The 14811-nt window shown below is 35.7% G+C and overlaps 1 protein-coding gene across 3 annotated transcripts in view; it reads right to left on the reverse strand.

Annotated features, from left to right (window-relative positions):
- LOC149085233 (leucine-rich repeat, immunoglobulin-like domain and transmembrane domain-containing protein 2) overlaps positions 1-14404 on the reverse strand; it is a 180498-nt gene extending 166094 nt beyond the window's left edge. The window contains exon 1 of one of the 3 annotated variants that reach the window (XM_089233115.1): positions 13999-14372. The gene's annotated coding sequence lies outside the window, so the exon portion shown is untranslated. Of the gene's footprint in view, positions 1-13998 lie in introns of all 3 variants that reach the window. The other 2 variants (XM_089233116.1, XM_089233118.1) reach the window with 2 other exon arrangements.
- Positions 14405-14811: the final 407 nt, after the last annotated feature.

Genomic DNA, 14811 nt, shown 5'->3' on the forward strand with positions numbered 1-14811 from the left:
GGTGTACTAAAAGTTCATGGTCCATCCTATCCATCCCATTGAAAATTTCAACACTTCGATCATATCTCCTCGACACCTGCGTTCATCCAATGTAAACATATTCAAAAAATGAAGTCTCTCTTCATAATCAAGCCTCGTGTGCCAATAAGGACACGCGTAGCTCTTCTCTGCACCCCTTCAATCACGTGTATGTCCCTCTGTAGGTATGGTCTCCAAAACCTTACAGCATACTCCAGTCCAGGACAAACTAAGCCTCGAAAAAGCGGAAGAATGACTTTAGGAGAACGTGAAGAGACCTTTTTGAAAATGAAACCGAGCATTCTATTCGCTTTTTTGACCACCGCTGAACAATGTTCAGAAAGCCTAAGCCGCTCGTCAATGAGAATTCCCAAATCAGTGACCATACTTGCGTCCGGGATAGTGACACCATTCACCTCGTAAGAGCGAACATGCACTTACCAACGCTAAACGTCATGCTCCATTCATTTGACCATTCTGCAATCCTGTTTAAGTTGTTCTGGAGCAACTCCCTATCGCATTGATTCCCGATTACCCCCATTAGCTTCACATCATCTGCGAATTTGCTAGCAATCCCATCGATACCCTGATCGAGTTTATCGATAAAAAGTGAAAAAAGTATGGGACCAAGGACACTTCCTTGAGGAACTGCACTTGTGACGCCTGTCCAACCAGAGAATTCCCTCTTCACCATATACTCCTTGCGACCTATCTCTTAACCACGATTCTATCCAATTGAGCAAGTTGCCCCCCAATTCCAATCTCGTGTAAACGCTTGAAGTGTACTTACATTTTTAAAGCACTAAAAGCTTATGATAATAAATGCAGTTAAATTTAAAATAAATCTATATTTAAAAAAAATATGAACTTTATGATTACATATAAACGTAGAATTACATCGTATGATCAAAAATAGGTTCACTCTAGTAATGTCTTGAAGCGATGTGATTGAAGTAATTTACATAATCCTCAATTAAATATTTCCATCTTTCTTATACACCTGTCGATGACTGTCCAATCTCTGAGGAAAATTTTACGTTCTGATATTTAGATTTTGTATCTGTCCCTTAACTTATGTTGATCAGTGTACAAAACAAAAAAATTAAATGACATGTGTAAGGTATGAAGAGTTACGAAAGAGAAAGCTAACTCATACATAATGGCACAACAAACATGCATATTACAATTAAGTAAAATAAATTCTAGGAGCTTCCGCGTTTTTGAGACGTGACCTCGGAATTAAAAACTGGTTTCACTCTTATTACGAAAACAAACACATACACCCGACGACTTCTAAGAATATAAGTCTTCATATTTTGGAAGAGTCGGAATGACATAATAAATAGCGACATCCGTGTAAAGATAACGAGAATTAGGTGTGGGATTCGGAGCCAGCTTATGCAGCAACAACCATGAAAACACTCCGAAGCAGAAAATTACGCTATATTTACGATTCTGATTCTGACAGTGTCCAGAGGGTGTGTATGTGTATGATGTAAAGAAGGGGCCAAAGCCAAGTAAGCTTTCCGCTCTTTCCGCGGTAACTAATCGTCAAGAGGCTTCAACCTGTCAGACAAGGCTCAAAATAATCTAGCACACGAGGTATGTGCTAAAATATTTAAAGGCCATGACGACACGAGCAAAACTCGCCAGAGAAAACCTGTTTGTTATGAACACGTTGAAGAACGGGGTGGAGTGTGATAGACTTAAGCTCATCTTCTAAATGATTTTCCTGATGCATTTATCAACAGTCCTCACGCCACGAAAACGCGATGCTGCGAATCAAAACGTTTATTCACTGCTCTACCTGTTTTTTCAAATGATTATTCCTTTTCTTTTAGCTGCAAATGGTTTATTTGTTTGTCTTACAATGAAAGTTTCTGATTAATAATTGATTCGATTACGATTCCCAGTACATATATTTCCAATACAAGAAGTCTAAACTAGAGAGAAAAAAAAAACTTTCGAAATAAAAATTTATTTTGTATTTTCGGCTTAGTTTGATAGACTTTAAAATTCGGCTATAGGTGGCAACTAAATGCCTTCATCAGAGATGATTCATCAAGGGGGGGATATTATATTTGATCGACAATTTAACAACTTTAAAAACAACTTTCGCCACTACTTTTACCTCACACCAACACCGGTCAAGTTCACCATTCAGCAATTTACTACCGATAGAGAAAGTCATGTATTTCCGTACTAGTCTTGAGCATTGTGAGGGCATATCGAGAAGACACCATCTATCGGTGGTCGCATCATTCCGTAAAACGTCAAGCACCGTCAACGGAATAAAGTGTTCCTACATATTTCATCTTTCTTAATCTTAAAGCTTTAGAAAAGCCTAGCTTAGAAACCTCTTTATTATTGAATATGTTTATAATTAATAAATATGCTAACGATTGTAAAACCTGGCATATGCCTTTTCCGCACATGGTCGCGAAATGCCTTATCCCGGTTATATGCCTACCTCTTATAAAGAATAAATTCACGCGATTATCCACATATTGAACCTAAGCAAATGTGAATTATTGCAGTAGGTTCCCGATTATTCTCAGGCATGGAGCTCATATTATCGTAGGCTTCACCTATTCACACACCTCGTCGCGTAAGTTTCAAAGACATAATTTTAAAGTTAGTTTTATTGTTTTAAAAAAAACACGAAACACGATCTCTTCAAAAAATTGGCAGCAAACATTATATTGTACAATAATAAAGTACGAATTAATTAAATTTCATTTAACTTCTTAGAATTGGTCCTGTGCTTTAGAAATAATTTTTTAAGATACATCGGAATGTAAAATACGCAAGAAAACAAAAAAGTTAAATTTCAAAAGGTGCGGTTGATACAACGTAACGTTTCTTACGCCAAGAAATACGGTACAATAATAGTAATGAAATGATAATATATAAAAAAAAAGAACAACATTAACTACAAATGACAAATTTGCTTAACTATCAGGTGGCCTTGAAAGTCCAGGATTGAGATATGTTTTCTAAACGCTGATTTCTCTCTTCAATGCATTCTTATGTTTCACACAGAAATATTTCAAGACTCAATCTACACACCCATTAAGTTCAAATTAGCATACGTCTCAAGTCTTGGGAGAATCCAAGGAGTGTTCAAGATTCTTCAAGCTGGATGGGTTCACAACTAGTAAGAACTGAAATGTAGGAAAAAACGCAGCTGTTTTTTTTTCCTCTGTTAAAAGTACCATATGCGTGAATTTGGGGTAAACTCTCCTCTCTCACCTCCCTTATTAAGCTTAACAGTGTAAAAAAAAAATAAGTAAAAGCATATACGTTATAATATGTGCTAAAGAAAACAGGGAAACTGGGAAAAAGCAGCTGCAGTTTTCGAAAACACTGTTGAAAGAGGGTTCGGCAAAAGCCACCAGGCGAGTATGGGAGACTCACACAGAAAGAAACTGAAGGGCCATTCTTTCGCTTCCCCTTTTTCAACGGCCTCAACTGATCTTATACACCCACGCCAGTCAAAAAAACCCGTTAAATAATTACTGTATTGAGAGGGATTTTTCCGGGTGCTGCACCATTTTTTTTTTGTAAGAGACGAGAGGGAGCAGTTTATCTTTAGATACTGTCCAATAAATGAAAAGCGGATTAGTTTTAAACACGGGTTTCCCAAATTAAATACAGGGGAACGTCACTCGAAGTGATAAAAATTCGCTCCTGATAAAAGCCCTACGTTTCGTGGATTCTCTATGAAGATGAATATCTGAGTTATTGTTTTTATGCAACACATACGCCTATGCTTGGTACTCGGTGAGTTTCTGATATGCTAAAAAATGTACGTATAAGTTGTGTATATTGGTGCAAGGATGTGTAAGGTAATTGCGGCATCGAATACGATTTAAAGGTATGATTCTTATTATTAATATTTCATTGATTGCTCAAGCCTAATATTGTCTTTGGTAGATTTAGAATCAGGAAAATCGAGTTCACAAAAATAGGTCTTTATCGTGCTGTAAATATCCTTGTATGTGTATTGTATGCGTACTTAAGTTTTTTATTAATATTTTCTACCAAGTATCAATCTTAAATAGTTTATTTCGTCTATTTAGCAGAAGAGAAATTTATATTTTTCAACAGGGTTTTTATTATCTATGTTTGTTTTATTCAGGGGTTTAACGCATTCTGTGGAAAAGAGGTTCAAGTGGCATACGCAGTAAAATTGTGAGTGGGGTCGGAAAAGGAAAGTTTCTCCATCCGCTTTAACATACTACTCATAAAACTGAAATGGAACGGGGTGCAATTGCCCATTCCAGAAACGTTTCTTCCTTCTCCTCCTCCTCCTCCTCAGCTACACTCTCACTATATCTCAATGCGTTTTGGGCCCTGCAGCAAGGCCGACAGAACATTTTCCGGGTCAGAAGTCAATGGTGGGAAATACCTCAAGAAGCCTGGAGATAGGATTTTCACTAGATTTGGGTGGTGTACAAAATGGAATCTAGCCACGAGCGTCACATAAAACAAGTCCAGATGTCTCCACAGCAGCCGACAGGGGGATTTCGGTAGCGTGTAACAAGAGGTGTGAGACACATAAAACATGGAACATTGCGTCATTCTACAATTTTGTTCCAACGCGTGTTGATTGTGTATCCACATTTAAATAAAGCTTGAAAAGTAGAAATACCCGTTGATGATAAACGCGAGAAAAAGTCAGTCAATCAATGCCAGTGTTGATAAAAAGTTCTAGGAGAAATACCGTAGTTCTCAAAAACACTGTATATGTTCAAAACGATTTGAAAAAGCTAAAAAAATAAGGAAAGGAAATTCCATTTCTTTTTTGTAGAATAGAAAAATTCCAGATCAAAAAGCCGAAACTGTCACACAACTAAAGTTCAATTTTTCAACGTAGTTAAATAGGATGAATTAATAAAATCCAAAACGCAATAGGATATTTTTTTATAACAATGCCAATCCACAGATATGAATAATTAAAAGTAATTTTGATGAAGTACTAAGTTAATACATGTAAGGAATCATTTTTTCTCTCATAAAAATAATCCTGAACGAAAGTTGACGTGCTGATTTATCTAATAAACATAGCTATAGCCTATCGTTGAACTTTCGCAGAAACAAATCAAATGCATTAAACTTTCTGAGATGATAAAGCTCTAATTTATTTCATCTATTATCCGAGATATACAAACAAAAATTGATCAGAATCTTTGTTCAAATCCTATGTACAATCCAAAATATTCTAACCAAGATAGGAAAAGAACAAGATAATGCTTTGAGAAAACAATAACAATAAATTCTACTAGAGATCGCGCTTACAGCGAACACTTATGGATCTTGCGTTCAATTGGTAAAACAAGCAAACATCACCAAAGCGAAGCAAAAACATCGCGTGATATTGTTCCGTTGTAATGAATTCAAGAGAATCCAATCGACCTCCTCTTCATAATTGGCTATTGCGCCCAGATAGCACAAACACGCCTTTCCATAGTACATCGTGGAAAAACGTACAAAAGGCAATGAAATTCGACTGATAATACCCAGGTGCGAATCGCCTTCGAAACTCCCACAACGTGAAGATGGGTGTTAGGGGAAGTGCGAGAAATTCGCCTCTGGGAGTTCCGAAAATATGGATTTTTCTTCGAGAACACGAGGAGTAAACTCAGCGAGAGAAATTAAACTAACTAGCCACATGATGTCAAGGATATTTCATAACACATGGACAGTATCAGCAGCCAAAACAAGTATTGCTACTGTCATAGTCGTATCAATTGAATTTCCGTAACGTACGACATCGGTCTTATAAAGAGAACATTTAGTTAAAACCCCGTACTAGCTATTTGAAAGTCCGTTATTACTCTTTCAAAAACCTAAGCATTACGGAGAGAACTGATGTTATATGGGGGCTGCAATTATCTACTTCGATTCCAAATCTGAAGTGGTTTTCCGGCACCATCCAAGATCATTTTCCCTTGAGTTAACCGCTACCAAATTTCTAGATAATAGAATAGTATCGAGGAATAGCAGTTTCTGCTAATCCGTCCCACGAGTACGGTTGGGTAGTATAAAGTGACTGCGTTAGTCTATACTCTCCGAAATCTAGGGCATGTACAGCACTAATAATTAGCGACCGGGATAATCGGTAGAGAAAAGGGAATGCAGAGTACGTATAAACCACACAATTCCAAATCTGTCAACATTCAGTAACGTGTCAAACACTACACGTATACATGTGCTTGGAAACTATGTTGCTGTTGATCATGGTCGCGAATGGTCTGTGGTTCGTAAGTGAACAAGGAGAAGATATAAAATAATCATTTAATGAAAATTTCATACCAAGAGATTAGATGAATGTTTCATACCAAGAGATTAGATGAATGTTTCATCTCTACGACATTATACGAAAATATAATAATTCAGAAGTTTTCCCGAGATACATTTATTTATGGTTAATCCTTGTGCACGGTATAGGCTGTCCTGACGGAAAAACGTGTATTACGTCAAACAAAATTTATTTCTCATCTTGATATATATATAGTAAATGGAAATACAAAGAAATGATTATTAAAAATTCAAAAACTACACGTCATTTAAATAAATAAATGAATTTTTCAATAACAAGCTCTGTTTTTCCAAGTACTGTCTATTAATTAAATTTGAAAGCATTCGATTTTTCATAACGTGCGGTTAAATTTTGCACAAAGTTAGTTATCAAAATCCATCCCAAGACCAAATTCTCATAATCATAAGGACTTTAATGACATCTAAATGTTTTTAGTAATTGCTTGAAATATGATTTTTACATTGTTCTACTAGCAGAATATTAGAGAAATATATCTTTCCCATAAATACTCCTTCTGCGTCGCAATTTTTGAGTTGAAAGGTAGCGACATTACAAAAATGCTGTCGTTATTCCCGGAATTGGCATTGTTATTATTTAGGTTGGAAACATTAGCTTTCAGACTTTTTTGGATGGTTTTTTTTTCCCGTTGTTTCGGATATTTTCTGTCGTCGTCGAGAGCATCAATGCAAAAAATATCTTAGGAACAACAGCAAAAAAAAAAAAAAGAAGTTACATTTCTCTATGCTCGAAAATACCTTCCATTATTATACTTATCTAAATTAAACCCGGAAAGCGAATATTTTATACTTATAGTTGCTGTTATTTTTCCAATGTAATACTACAAGCCTAATAAATAGAGAATGTCACTGTTATGTATAGCATATGATTATTAAATCCTATTAAGATAAATTTTAAAGCCAGATTTAAAAAGAAATCGGGATCTAAAATAAACATCGTTGAGAAATAAAGGGAAAACTAGTGTATTTGTATATCTTCAGTTGTATTCATGTACTGAAAAGAAAAAATGCATTCTCCTTATGAATTACGCAAGAATCTACATTCAATATTCCATTCGAGATCAACGATGTCCGATATGAAGTCAAATTAAGGGGAATTCAGAAACCGGAAAAAAAAAACCAAAAGAGAAACAATTTCATGTGCTTCAAGGAAATAAAATTCGAACGGGAACTCAAAAAAATAAAATGAGTAAAGAAGATAGAAACAGCCTTTGTAATTGCATATTGCAAGCAAGTGTATGTGCGCGGGTAGGATGAGCTTCAGCCATCTGATGGCCACAGCAATTTCTCGAGATATTAATGACTGCCTGGCGACTGACTTATGAGTTCCCATTACGACATGTCATCGTTTTCCGATAATGACTTCAACACCGGTGTTATTCTCCACCATTAACTGGCTGGGCACTGCACTGTTGAAAACTGAAGAATAGAACATCGACCTAATCTTGTTACATCCACACACGCTATTTTGCACACTAGACCTTCAGTGATGGACAATGATGGACTTTTTCGTGGGATCAGCAAATGCGAAGTGAATCACCTGATTTTATCAAAAACTCTAAACATATCAGCTTTTCGTACTGTCTTAATTGCAGATGAATGGAAATATGTGACGACAAGATGCTGAAAAGACACATATTCCTTAGAACATTTTGGAAAATGACTACGTAATCTTAAAAAATGAAGCATTGCGTACCGAGTTTTATTTTTGTATGATTATTATTCCTTGTAGATGAAATAACCTAAAAGTGTACGAAAAATATAAGTAATTCAAATTTTCTGCATTTTTGTTAAAGTATATTATTTGTGTCACAGACTAGAATCATAAACATCATCACGAGTGTAATAAAATCAAAACTGGATTTTCATGAACCTCTACAGAAAGATGACCACATTTCAGACAAACTCAATTCATGGCTAAAGTGCCATAACTTGCTCTACTTTTGTTTAGGTAGAAATTTTCTGAGGATTCGTTATGAAATTGAACTTTTAATAGGGTTACAATAATTTCAAAATTTCAAAGAGATGATATAACATGTACACGTACCCAAAAAAACGTAGTTTCAAATATCTGAAATTTTGCGTAGCGTAAATCAATTGTTTAGATGCCTGCTTTTATATAAAAATAAAATAACAAAAAAAAAAACCAATGAAATAGGGGGAGAAAACATCAAATCAAGGTGGCAAGAAGAATTGGGTGCGATTCATTTCTTTAATATCGGTTTACGCCGCCTTCGGAATTTCAAGAAGGGAAATCGTGAAAAAGACAACGATTATTTATTCTGTTCTACGTATTTTATCAATCGCGCACAAGTCGTTGCTTCAAGACTTTTCTTTCGTGTCTTTTTTTTTCTATCTTACTTGTCAGATGAAAACAACGAGTCCTTTGAAGGGAAAACCTAATTTTCTCGCTCTCTACTAGAACGTAATATTCAAAATTTAGGACTTAGTTGATTAGTTGGTGCTGGCATTTTCTTCGCCGACGTTATAGACGTCGAAACGATTGTTATTTGTCGAAGACTCTTGATGACAGGGAAACATCTCTCTCTCTCTCTCTCTTTCTATAGATCTTAATACACCCCAAGAATAAATTAGAATTCTCTTTTTCTCGTCCAATTATATTACTTGATTTTAATTCACCATCTCAAACTCTTTTCGTACCATCTTGCACTCGAAATTCACGAAACAATTACACTAAACGTGAAACCGAATAAAAATAGACTCAGAAGAATTTCAGTAGTCAAACGCAATTCATTGATATGAAAAGGGGGCTATGAGGAACATATTCAGTATGGATAACTGATCAGAGTACCATTTAGAGGCATAGCCTCTACAAAATTAAGTGTTCTTTCAACTTTGATAAAAACTTTTACAAGTCTACTTTTTATGACATCAACGTTTCCCCCGATTTTGGCTCCCTTCTGTAATTGGTGCCTAGGGCGTAATAAGACTAGGCCATAACTTTGTGTCCTCCACCGTATAAACATTCATAACAGTTATACCAGACCAAACCTGAATCATAAGCAACCCTGAGGATATTAGTATAAAAAATAATAATTTCAACACACTGAGTTTTTTCATATCTTCCAAAAACTAATTTTTATAATATTTTTAATACAATTTTTGAACACGCAACAGAAACACACACTTTAGGTATCCACCATTATATATCATCAGAAATCACTTTTTTCTCTCTCTCCTTGCGTCAATGTCCCTGTCTATTCCGATCGATATAATAAGTGCTGTTGTGGGAGGGATAATACAACGGCCACTGTCCATTCACATCATCAAACTCAATATAAGGTTGGCACTCTTCCCCACTCTCTCCCGCTCTTTACTTTCTTTCGTATAACGCTGATGTGATTCCTGCTGTCAGCGTGTAATCCAACAAAATAGAAATAAAAAAAAACATATCCACGAACCCAACTGGATTTTTGTGATCCGAATCCCTAAGATAGATATAACTCCTATCAGTGAATCCCCCTATAATCACTAAATCCTGACTTTCATGGATAGCTACCCTAATATTCACCACCTCGTCAGCAACTCTGACAGAATCTTAACGGGTACGACACATCGAATCGTTGTCCAAGAGATTTCCCAAGTGGAAAAGAAAACATAGCCAGATCTTCAACAACAGAAGTATAGTATATATTCCCCTATTGAATAAAAAAAATTCTGCGAAACCATATGTAAAAATTGATGCCATTCAATCAATACTCAGTCGGCGATGGCTATAACAACCTCGGTTATCACGACAGGTTTTATATAACGTCAATAAGCGGTAGTACCGTTCAACTTCCATAGAGAATATTGTTATTAAACCTCGATTTTAATCTCAACGAAATGGAGAGACGTTGGACATAACGACACATGTGTTTTAGCACTTTTACTTTTTTTCGCTTTTGTAGTGTTTTTTAAGCACTATGTCTGTCCGCCTCTTTTCAATTGACAACTATGGGGAAAACTGGATTCTTTATATGATTGTGAATTGGTTGAATTTTACTTCCATCGTATACAAACATTGGAACAGTTCCCTGAATCTATGAATTCTTATTCATACATTTCTATATTGTATCTATAGTAAACTAACAGTATCTCTCTAGGGATTCTTCATCTTTTTTTTAAGAGTCGTCTTTTAATTGACGGGGATCAAGCGTTTTAAGGAATATGAATAGGGTGAAAAAACTCATACGTGATTTTAGATTTCAGAGATATGTGTGTCATGAAAACCATTTGTAACAGAGATGCAAGTATGATTTAATTTCTCATTATTTATACAGAGTATCCGGTTCTAAGGTATTCATACACAATGGCTTATAGATCTAAGAGGGAAACACAAAAGACATGCTTTGGTCTTGTGAGCTGTTCATTATGTTTCTAAAATTACCAGCAGAATGTGGCTCAAAGGTACACGTCTCATATTTCTTGACAAACCAAGCAAGAATGACTTTTGGCCCTTGAATATTGAATTTTCTAGGGAAATATCATGTGTAGAAGAGACATATTGCTGTATCCTCCAACAATGATAGTAAAGTAAGTTGAAAAACAATTAATTCAGTTTTTATACTATTCAAATGTATATAAATCATATAAGTACAGTGTGTTTCCTGAAGGGCAGCATCCCATATATTTTTTAAATATTGATAATAATTTTTTTCGTCACGTAATGACATTCAGGGTAACTTATTTGCTTTATTTCACCACTCAAAATTTTTCACCTCTGAATATTTCAATGCATGCCAATTAAAGGGTAAAGGGGAAACATTATAATACAGTGTTACTTACGAGCTGTAGTATTACTATACCGGATGCCACTGGGGTCGCCGATTTTCAAATTCTCATTGACGAGGGGCTTAGGTTTACTGAAAGTTGCTTCAAAGGTGGTCAAAAAAGTAAATATAATTCTCGGATTTGCTCTGCTTATAATGGTAAGAATCAAGAATCTATCCACACACACACATGCTTAGATGTAAGACAACCATGATATTTCCATGGACAGTGTGGGTAACACGGCACGTGGTATTTTACTGGCGAACCGTTGATCCTAGAGGCATACTTCTAATTAGGAAAAGTATTCAAATAACATGTAGTAGTCAGATATGTCATTCATGTTACAAGGGGTTGAATAGTTATTAAAATAAAAATGTTAACTTTTTATACGGACGCCCTGCGCTCAAAAAACCAATTAGAAAGTTGTTGCTCTGTCTCACGTGAGTCCAACAAAAATTTCCACATGTTTCGCTGAATATTCGAATTTGGAAAACGAATGAAAGTTGAGAAAAAAAGGAGCACTAAATGTAGCTAAACTGTTTTTACCCACATTTAATGCTGTTTTTTCCCAGGGCATCAACTTTTAATTGGTCTTTTGAGCACAGGGTGTCTGTGTAAAAAGTTAACATTTTTATTTTAATAACTATACAACCCCTTGCAACATAAATGAGATATCTGAGTATTACACGCTATTTGGATGCATTTTCTAATTGGGTGTATTTATCTAGGATGAACGGTTCGCCAGTAAAATGCTATGCGTCCTGTTGCCTATGCACCTTGTATATTAATTATTAGGCTTTTTCCGTGATACATGCTCTTATATTGGGTTGCTGTATTTTAATTGCATTTGACATCCATATTTTTAATAGGTATCTTTTTTCAGCCACCTCAATTATCTGTTATGGCCTTTGTATTTGTAATGAACCAGTATCTTGAATGCCTCAAGTACAATTTAAAAACTACACACGACTTTAATATATTTCTTTAGTAGGCCGACCGTTTTAATATCGGATTTGTCTATTATTATACAAAATTATATTAAAATGAAGATTTTTCTCTTTAATCCCAATATCGAGCATGTTTTAAAAAATATACAGTGTTTGTAAATCCTATTCGCTGAAGGCGTCGATCTCCAGCTTTCCCATGAGAAATCTAAAAAGAAAATACTTAATATATCGGCACAACTGCATTCGTCGCATTGTCTTATCTGAAGACTACGATCAGAACTCCGAAGAACGCTTCTTAGCTCGATATCAAATACATCTGTGTGTGAAGTCGCATCGCATCGGCTTTAGAAATCCTTGCGTTCAAAATAGCTTTATTATATACCCAGATACATTCCGAATGCCTAGTGGTATCCCATCGGCCACAGATTCAAAGATACATAACACAAAAGACCTGGCAAATTTATTCATGACGGAAATTCCAAGATGTCATATAGAGAGAGAGATGTGCCAGCAAAAGAAAATATATTCCAAAAGAGAATATTTAACTTTTCCTTCAGTAGCAATCCAGAAGAAATTTGAGGTGACGGTACGTGGGGGGGGGGGGGGGGGGTAAACGCAGTATATCCGAGCTTCGATTTTGGATAAAGATAAGAAAAATACATATATATGTGTTTTTCTTATACATATATATATATCTCTTCTTCCTCATCTGAAAGCACATAGTCACACACTAATGCTTTTTTTCTCGCGTTTCTTCTTCATATTTTTCCCTTGACGTGAAATCTGAATTACAAAAGGAGAAAAATCTCTGCTCTCCTCTCTCTCTCTCTCTCTCTTACTTCCTTTAAGAAGAAGCCTTTTCTCCCACTTCCTTAAAAATATCGCTTTCAATTCTGCTAACGACGGAAGGATTCGAGAGTAAAATCGGATTAAATGCGCTGACGGATACCGCTTTCTTCAGTGGGGTTTATGTGAGGAAAAGGCAAGGGCACATACACCGACTGAAAGCCTTGAACCCCTTGTGCTTATATGTGTGTATATATATATATATATATCACTTTCTTGAAATTGGGGAAGTGAGAAACTTAGAGAGATGTGTGTGTGTGTGTGTGCACGCAAACACACACACACACACAACGTATGATACTGTGGAATTATAAGATGTGGAAGAGGTATGTGTGTAAGGCGTCGCAAGTCGCAGAGGGTTAAGTTCAAAGCCCGCAATTAAAACGCGCCGTCACTCCTTACATGTGGGCCCTCTCACATCCCACCGGACCAACACACTTCGCAACTCTTCCGTTGATGGTGGTGGATACCTTCTGCGAGGGAACCTAATTAGTTTTCAGCCGTTGAGGATGAACTCGTTGATGATGATAAATAATGACACTTTCCTTTAAGGAAAAATTTTCCGGCCTATCAGCAAATTCTTTCGAATTGTTAATGTGTCTAGTCCCAACAAAAACCCGTCGCGTTTCATTCTTATAATTTTTCTCGTACGCTCATTTTAGATGCAAACCAGACTATACAGGATTCAAACTAATATTTTCATTAAAAAAAATGAAATTTCCGTTATTTCATATAAAAACAATTTCACATCAAAATAAAAAAATTTAAGTAAATATTTTTTGATACTGAATAAAAACATTCTGAGAGAATCCTAAGCACAAATTTTTGAAACATAAGTTTGGAAATGAACTGAAAATGATATGTTTTGAATGATATATAATTGTTTATAATACCATTCCAAACATTTGTAAGAAAGTAAAATATACATAATATTAAAAGTATGATTACATTTTTGAAATCAAATTTCAAAACATGTCACTTCAAAATTGGAGTACAATTTCATTCCAAAATGAAAAATGAGTAATTAAAAGTTTTTTCTCAATATAATAAAATTTCAATAAAAATTACTTACATTTTTGCGGGGAAGATTCCGCAAGAAAATGAAGTCAGTATTAATCCAACGATAAATGTTCCAGTGGGAACGTGAATTGCACACATCCCAGGCGAGTTCTTATCAGGTCAAAAGTCAACGTATTGTGCACATGAAAAATAAATCAACCAAATGGCTGTGTATATAGATAGATGGGATATAAGATCTAACGGACAAGAGAGATACCAGAAACGATGTTCGCACGCGCGAGACACAAGCGGCGAACTACAACTAGCAGGAGCAGCAGCAGCACACGAATCACGCTCAGCATCCGACAGACAACAGCCACAGCACACAGCAGCCAGCGAGACTCAAGTGAGTGAGTGAGTGCCTGGTGAAGCCGTCACACTACGAATAACCATTCGGCCAGTCGTCTACCAGAGGAGACACCAAACAACTACAGCACACCTTGAATTGGCGCTTTCCGGCAAAAAAAACTAAACGCCATCCACGCGTAACTTCAAGCTCATAGAGACTTTTACTATACGTATAAAAGCAATAGCAATAATGCCGACATATTCATATACCCCTCTCTAGTATCAATCCCCACCATAAGAGCTTACAAACCGATATCATATCAATACCGAAAAGAAAATGATTAATTGATCTCAAAGAAATATCTCGATATAATAATAATAATAATAATAAATAAATAAATAAAAGTGTATCTTTTTATACCCAACCAATATCTTGATTTTTAGATTTCTTCCCATTTTCTTTGGCGACTGTTTTAGTGGGAAATCTCGCCAAACAGCAACAGCCATCCAATGAGGAAGAGAAATAAGAGAGAGAGAG

Source organism: Pholcus phalangioides, unplaced genomic scaffold (genome assembly GCF_987345545.1).
Source record: "Pholcus phalangioides strain wild (caught in Gottingen) unplaced genomic scaffold, Ppha-v1.0 ptg000007l_1, whole genome shotgun sequence".
In the NCBI taxonomy this organism is placed as follows: Eukaryota; Metazoa; Arthropoda; class Arachnida; order Araneae; family Pholcidae; genus Pholcus; species Pholcus phalangioides.